Source organism: Vulpes lagopus, chromosome 7 (assembly GCF_018345385.1).
Source record: "Vulpes lagopus strain Blue_001 chromosome 7, ASM1834538v1, whole genome shotgun sequence".
Classification (NCBI taxonomy): domain Eukaryota; kingdom Metazoa; phylum Chordata; class Mammalia; order Carnivora; family Canidae; genus Vulpes; species Vulpes lagopus.
The window spans coordinates 48,430,970-48,439,612 of NC_054830.1; positions in this window are offsets into that span (position 1 = coordinate 48,430,970).

Sequence of the window (8,643 nt, forward strand, 5' to 3'; positions counted from 1 at the left end):
AAAAAATAAATGAGCAAAAGATAAGGTACCCTTCCAGCATCTGTTTTTGTGTCTCATGTGTGTATAAGTAGAGAAGCAAGACAAATGGAATAATTCAGCCAAATATTTACTGAAGGTAGGAATCTCAAATACTCCAGTCCTTCTTCTCTTCTTCCCTTCCTCCCCATTTCCCATTGCCCTGTCTCCTCATCCCCCCACTCACCATCCTCAGGCAACCTGCCACTAAATATTATGGTTTGTATCTCTTCTGCAGTTGTCTCCCACCAATTGCCTGCCCCCAGTCACTCTTAGGCTCATTCTCTCTCTACCCTGCTATATAAATGACCCTTCTAAATCACTTGACCATATCTTTTTCCTCCTTATACACCATAAATCCCCTCCTTGTCTAAAGTACAATGTTTAGTTATGTTTGGGTGGCATTTAAAACTTCATCAGCTTCACCTCCAGCAAACAGTGACCACTCCTTATAAACTGTCATATGTCCCTCTCCCCACTGCTTGCTTGGCAATCCCCTACCCATGTTTTAAGGCCCAAATGCCTTAAGGACTTAGTGATAAGTAAAAAGATTTTAAAAACTAAACATCTGAAAGGACAAGAACTATATGATCCTCTCAATAGATGCAGAAAAAACATTTGACAAAATATACCATCCTTTCTTAATAAAAACTCCCTGCAATGTAGGAATAGAAGGAATATATTTCAATATCATAAAAGCTATATACAAAAGACCCACAGCAAATATCATCCTCAACAGGAAAAAACGGAAAGCTTTTCTCCTAAGGTCAGGAACATGGCAGGTATGTCCACTCTCACCACTGTTCTTCAATATAGCCTCAGCAATCAGACAACAAAAAGAAATAAAAGGCATCAAAATTGGCAAAGAATAAGTCTAACTTTCATTATCACAGACAACATGATACTCTTTGTAGAAAACCCAAAAGATACCACCCGAAATTTGCTAGAACTGATATAGGAATTCAACAAAGTGAATGGATATAAAAACAGTGCATAGAAGTCTGTTGCATTTCTATATACTAACAATGAGACAGAAGGAAGAGAAATCACAGAATCACTCTCATTTACGATTATACCAAAACCTATCAGATACCCAGGAATAAACTTAACCAAAGATAATATAAAGGATCTATATTCTGAAAACTATAGAACACTTATGAAAGAAATTGAGGAAGACACAAAGAAATGGAAAAACGTTCCATGCTCATGAATCAGAAGAACAAATACTGTTAAAATATCTATGTTACCTAGAGCAATCTATACATTCAATGCAATCCCTATCAAAATAGCATCAGGATTTTTCACAGAGCTGGAACAAAATCCTAAAATTTGTATGGAATCAGAAAAGACCCCTATAAATAGCCAAGTAATGCTGCAAAAGAAAACCAAAGCTGGAGGCATCAAAATTGTGGACTTCAAGCTCTATTACAAAGCTGCAATCATCAAGACAGTATGGTACTGGCACAAAAATAGACACATAGATCAATGGAACGGAATAGAGAACCCAAAAATGGACCCTCAACTAATCTTCAACAAAGTAGGAAAGAATACTTAGTGGAAAAAATACAGTCTTTTCAACAAATGGTGTTGGGAAAATTGGACAGCCACATGCAGAAGAATGAAACTAGACCACTTTCTTATACCATACATAAAAATAACCTCAAAATGGATAAAAGACCTAAATGTGAGACAGGAATCCATCAAAATGCTAGAGGAGAACATAGGCAGCGACCTCTTTGACCTCGACCCAGCAACTTCTTGCTAGACATATCTCCAAAGGCAAGAGAAACAAAGGCAAAAATGAACTCTTGGGATTTCTTCAAGATAAAAAGCTTTTTAACAGAAAAGGAAACAGTCAACAAAACTAAAAAGCAACCTTGGAATTGGAGAAGGTATTTGCAAACGTCTTACCAGATAAAGGGCTAGTACCCAAAAATCTATAAAGAACTTATCAGGGCAACCCAGGTGACACAGCGGTTTAGCACCGCCTTTAGCCCAGGGCGTGATCCTGGAGACCTGGGATCAACTCTCACGCAGGGCTCCCTGCATGGAGCCTGTTTCTCCCTCTGCCTGTGTCTCTGCCTCTCTCTCTCTCTCTCTCTCTCTCTCTCTGTGTGTCTCTCGTAAATAAATAAATAAAATCTTAAAAAAAAAAACTTATCAAACTTAACACCCAAAAAACAAACAAACAAAAAATACAGTCAAGAAAAGATCAGAAGAAAAAAAAATTAAAAAAAAAAAAGAAATGATCAGAAGACACGAACAGTCATTTCTCCAAAGACATACAAATGGCCACCAGACACGTGAAAAAATGTTCAACATCTTTCCATATTAGGGATATTCAAATCAAAACCACAATAAGATACTACCTCACACCAGTCAGAATGGCTAAAATTAACAACTTAGGAAACAACAGATGTTGACAAAGATATGGAGAAAGGGGACTCCTTTCACACTTCTGGTGGGAATGCAAGCTGGTGCAGCCACTCTGGAAAACAGTATGGAGGATCTTCAAAAAGTTAAAAATAGAGCTACCATAAGGCCCAGCAATTGAACTACTAGGTATTTATCCAAAGGATACAAACACTAATCCAAGGGGCACCTGCACCTGCACCCCAATGTTTATAGCAGCAATGTCCACAATAGCCAAATTATGGAAAAAGCCCAGATGTCCATCAACAGATGGATAGATAAAGAAGATATGGTATATATGGACAATGGAATTTTATTCAACCATCGAAAAGAATGAAATCTTGCCATTTACAATGATGTGGATGGCACTAGAGTGCTGAGTGAAATAAGTCAGTCAGGGAAAGACAAAACCCATATTATCTTACTCATACATGGAATTTAAGAAACAAAACAGATGAACATGGGAAGGGAAGGAAAAAAATAAGATGAAAATTGAGAGGGAGGCAAACCATAAGAGACTCTTAGCTATACAAAACAAACTTAGGGTTGCTGGAGGGGAGGGAGGTAGGGGGACACGGTAACTGGGTGATGGGCACTAAGGAGGGCATTTTATGTAATGAGCACTGGGTATTGTATGCAACTAATGAATCACTGAATTCTACCTCTGAAACTAATTTAAAAATTTTTAATTTAAAAAGAACTAAACCTCTAACTCCTTATACCACCTAGCATGCCTAGAAGAAAAAAGCTATCATATTTATTTTTCTAAAAGCCTGAAAGAGTTTTCGGTGAAAATGTACAAGAACAAAAAAATACATATGCTTTCAGTCCCTAGCAGGGGTGAATCCCTTATTTCTGCAGTTAGCTGACATGTATGTGGCCAGAGTCTCTTAGTATCAAGTAGCTAAGTGGTGGCACTCTGGAAGTCATTGCTGCTTAATCTATTTAGGCATCTAATTTGTCTTTGATTTTGTGATTTCTTAATTGTTTCATTTCCTGCAAGGATTGAGGCTCCCAATTACTGCCATCTTAATGAATTAAAATAATATATTCTCTCTCTCCAACAGTGAGGGTTAGAATAATGTAGGGCCATGTAATATTATGAGCAGTTTGGAATTCATTTCATTGAATTTGTTTACTCTTTTGAAATTAAAGACAAAAACCTTCAGCAAGACAATAAACTCAACATTTAGTGATATGTCTCTTTCTATCCCAAAGGCCACATGCCAAGGATGATAGCCAAGTTTGGAGAGTTCAATTATAAGTTCTTTTCTCGGTGTGGGAGAGATTGTCCTCAATCATGGACGACATGAAAAGTCAATAAAAGAAACTTCCAAAGGATATGAAAAGGCCACTGAAGGGTTCAGTAAAAATAAGTATAAAGAGGGCAGCCCGGGTGGCTCAGCGGTTTAGCGCCACCTTCAGGGCATGATCCTGGAGACCCAGGATCAAGTCCCATGTCAGGCTCCCTGCATGGAGCCTGCTTCTCCCTCTGCCTGTGTCTCTGCCTCTCTCTTTCTCTCTGTGTCTCTCATGAATAAATAAATAAAATCTTTAAAAACAAAATAAGTATAAAGAAGTAAAACTTTCTGCGAAAGCCTTTTTAAAATATACAGTCAAGGGATCCCTGGGTGGCGCAGTGGTTTGGCGCCTGCCTTTGGCCCAGGGCGCGATCCTGGAGACCCAGGATCGAATCCCATGTCGGGCTCCCGGTGCATGGAGCCTGCTTCTCCCTCTGCCTGTGTCTCTGCCTCTCTCTCTCTCTCTCTCTCTCTCTCTCTCTCTCTCTGTGACTATCATAAAAAAATAAATAAATAAATAAAATAAAATAAAATAAAATATACAGTCAAACTATAGTTTCAGCAGGGTAAAAATCATACACCTGTTTTTAGTCTGAATTCCAAGCCCTCTAATTAGTAATATTAAATATATAATCCAAAAAACAAAAAACAAACAAGAAAACACTTTTTAATTACTTCTAAGTTTCAGAGGACTTGCCACCAAAGAGCTATTATTAGATGGAGGGAGTAGATCTCCTGGTTAGAAAATATTGGGTAGGGAAAGATAAAATAGTAACTTTTCTTTAATACATTCTGCTTATAGAGAGAGGAAGATGCAAAGAGTAGTTCTCTCTTATGTGAATAAAATGCAAGCATGCCTGGGAATCTGAGCTCTTTTAGAGACAAGCAGATAGAAATCCCACGCAAAGTTCTTACTAATTGGAGGACACTCCTGACCCTAGTGAAAGCCACAGAGAAACCTCAAGACCTTTCCATTTCAAATACAGAACAAAAACCACAGTAAGTCCACACTAGCTTAATGCAAACCTTGCTAAATTAAGCAGTGATGGAGCCCAGTTGAACCATGGTAAGAGCAGGAGCTGTTTGTATATAACATTTTCATCCCTCGAGATCATGTTTAAATCAAAAGGCTGGAATAAAACAGGCCTCACTGGTCATTTTGAAAGCCATTAGGATAAAGCCACAGAGAGGAACCGGGGCACATAATAAACCAACAGCAACTTCTTCAAAAGTTTCACATATGAGATTTAATGTGCCCCATGTGAAACTGAATCTTCCTTAAAGTTGGGTCAAAATCACATTTCAGTTACCAGTCAGGTTTCATGCAACATGTTTACTACCACAAGCTGCATTTTCCTGTATTCTTCTCTTTAGGATCATAAATGTTAAAAACTCTGAAGACTCAACAACAAAAACAACAAAAGCAATCTACAGATTCAGTGTGATCCTTATAAAAATTCCAGTGGTATTCTTTACAAAAATAGGGGGAAAAATCCTTAAGTAAATAAAAGCCAAAGCAATCTTGAACAAGAATGACAAAGCTCAAAACCATCATACTTCCTAGTTTTAAAATGTATTATAGACATCCAAATTGGAAAACAGAATTACCACTGTCACTATTGGCAGATGATAGGCTACTAAGGAAGCCCTCAAGATTCCACCAAAAAAAAACCCCACTATAACTAATAGGTGAAATTCAATGAAGTTACAAGACACAAAATTATTGCACATAAATATGTTATAGTTTTATACAAGAATGAGCTATCAGAAAGAGAAATTAAGAAAATAATCTCATTTATAGCTGAATTAAAAAAAAACAATAAAATACCTAGGAATCAATTTAATCATGGAAATCAACAACCTATTGATCTGAAGAATAAGACTGCTGAAATAAATTGAAGATAACACATATAAATGTAAAGAGTACATAGTACATAGTTGTTAAGTACATAGATGTAAGAATCTATATTTTGTTAAATCATCCATACAACCCAAAACAATCTACAGATTCAATGCAATCCATATCAATATACCAATAGCATTTTTCACTGAACTAGAACAAATAATCCTAAAATTTGCATGCAACCTCAGAGGATCCCAAATATCCAAAGTAATCTTAATAAAGAAGAACAAAGATTCAGTTATCATGCTCCCTGATTTCAAACTATACTCCAAAGCTATAGTAATCAAAACAGTATGGAACTGGCACAAAAAGAGACACACAGATTAATGCAACAAGAGAATACAAAACAAACCCATAATTATACAGCCAATCTTCAACAAAGGAGGCAAGAATAGGGAAAAAACAGTGGAAAAATGGAAAGACACATGCAAGAAAGTAAAACTGGATCAATTTCTTACACTATATATAAAAATAAACTCAAAAGAGATTAAATACTCAAATCTAAGCCTGGAAACCATAAGACTCCTTAAAGAAAATATAAGCAGTAAGCTCTTGGATACTGATCTGAAAATAATTTTTTGGATCTGTCTCCTTAGGAAAGGGCAACAAAAGGAAAAAGAAATAAATGCGACTTCACTAAACTAAAAAGCTTTTGCATAATGAAGGAAACCATCAATAAGGCCAAAAGGTAACCTACTGAATGCAATAAGATATTTGAAAAATATATACATATATCTGATAAGGAATTAATATCTAAAATATATAAAGAATTCACACAACTCAGTGTCAAAAAAAAATCCAAATAAAAAATTGGACAGAGGACTAGAAGAGATACTTCTCTAAAGACAGATGGCCACCAGACACATGAAAGATGCTCAACATCACTATCAGGAAAGGCAAATTAAAACCACAATGAGCTATCTCCTTACACTTGTAAGAATGGCTATTATCAAAATGACATGGGATCAAACCCCACGTCTAGATCTACACTCAGCATGGGATCTGCTTGTCCCTCTCCCTCTGCTCCTCCCTGCTGCTCTCTCTTGCTCTCTCTCATCCTGTCAAATAAATAAATAAAATCCTTAAAAAGAAAAGACAAGAAATAAGTGTTGGTGAGCATATGGAAAAAATGGAACCCTTGTCCACGGTTGGTGTGAATGCAATATGGTATATCCACGAGTCAGTAGTATGGAGGTTCCTCAAAAAATTAAAAATAGAACTACCATACGCTTCAGCAATTCTACTTCTGGGTATTTAGCTGAAGAAACCAAAAACACTAATTTGAAAAGATATATGCATGCCTATGTTCATTGCAGTATTATTTGTAATAGCCAAGATATGGAAGCAATCTAAGCATCTATCAACAGATGAATAAAGAAGATGTGGCATATATATACAATGTATTACTCAGCAATAAAGAAGAATGAAATCTTGCCATTTATAACAACATGGATAGACATAAAGGGCATTATGCTTAGTAAGGTAACTCAGAAAAAGAAATACCCTACAATTTCATTTATGTGTGGAATCTAAAAAGGAAAACAAACAAAATATAAATAGATTCACAGATCAGAGAACAATCTGGTGGTTTCCAGAAGAGAGAGGTTGAGGAGACGAGCTAATGGAGGAAGGGGATCAAAAGCCACAAACTCTAATTATAAAATAAGCAAGACACAAGGATGCAAGGCACAGCATAGGAAATATAGTTAATATTTTAACAACTTTGTATATTGACAAAAGGTACCTAGATTTATTGTGATGTCATCATTACTTCATTTCCCAATGCATATAAATGTTGATTTGCAATGTTGCACATCTGAAACTAATACATCTTTTGTCAACTATACTTTAATATAGACACATATATGTGCTACATTAATTGAAACAGTATGGAAATGGCATAAAAATAGACACATAGGTCAATGAACAGACTAGAAAGCCCAGAAAAAATTCATGCATCTACCATCAAACAATTTTCAACCAGGATATCAAGAATACAAAATGGAAAAGTTTAATAAATTGTGTTGGAGAAACTAGATATTCACATGCAGAATGAGATTGGACCCTTATGTCACATTGTACACAAAAATCAGCTCAAAATAGACTGACAACTTAAACATGAGATCTGAAACCATAAAACTACTAGAAGAAAATATAGGGGAAATGCTTCTTGGCATTATCCAACAGCTATTTACTAAAATCTTGGCTAGACCCTGGAGATATAAGAAATAAGATGTAGTCCCCATTTTCAGTAAAATCAGGGCCTACCTAGGGAAGACTGAAGTTAGAAGGTAGCAAATGCTAAAAACTCTTCCAGTGAGAAAAGGTAATCACTTGCAAGAGTATATTCCCATATTATAAAATAACTTTACATTTGTAAAATGCTAAAATTATTCATGGCTGTGTTAATCCTCTGGCTGAGAGCAATATGAAAAACTATTTTAGGGAGAATATTCAGAGAAGGATTCTTAAGGACAGGACACTGAAGATGAGACAGCGATCAGTTTTGGGATTGTGATGAGATTTAACTACATTACCACAGAATTTCTAAACTACTTAGCTAAAACTGAATTTTGTATTTGACATCCCTTTCCTTCACTTTCAGCCTCCCCTTACACATCCTTAGCCTGAGGTGTCCCCTTGTCAGGAGAGCACCAGTCATGTTAAGTGTTAGAGACTTGATGTGTTCATCAACCAGGAGTTCCTGTACTTCTTAACACTACCAGCAAGACACAGGAAAGTGAATGTAAATAGTATCCATATCCGTGTGTAAAATGTAAAAAGTGAGGGTTGCTATATACATATATCCTTATATATGTATGTAATGTCTGAAAAAAGACTCAAAGACATCAACAACTATGGTTGATTCTGGGGAAGAAACTGAAAATCTTGGGATCCATGCTGAAAAGAGACTTCCTTTTCAGTAGCTACCCATTTGTAATGTGTTGTTGCTGTCTATCTGTCGCTGTGTCCATGTACTACTTGTCAATTTTAAACTAAAAAAAAAAAAGC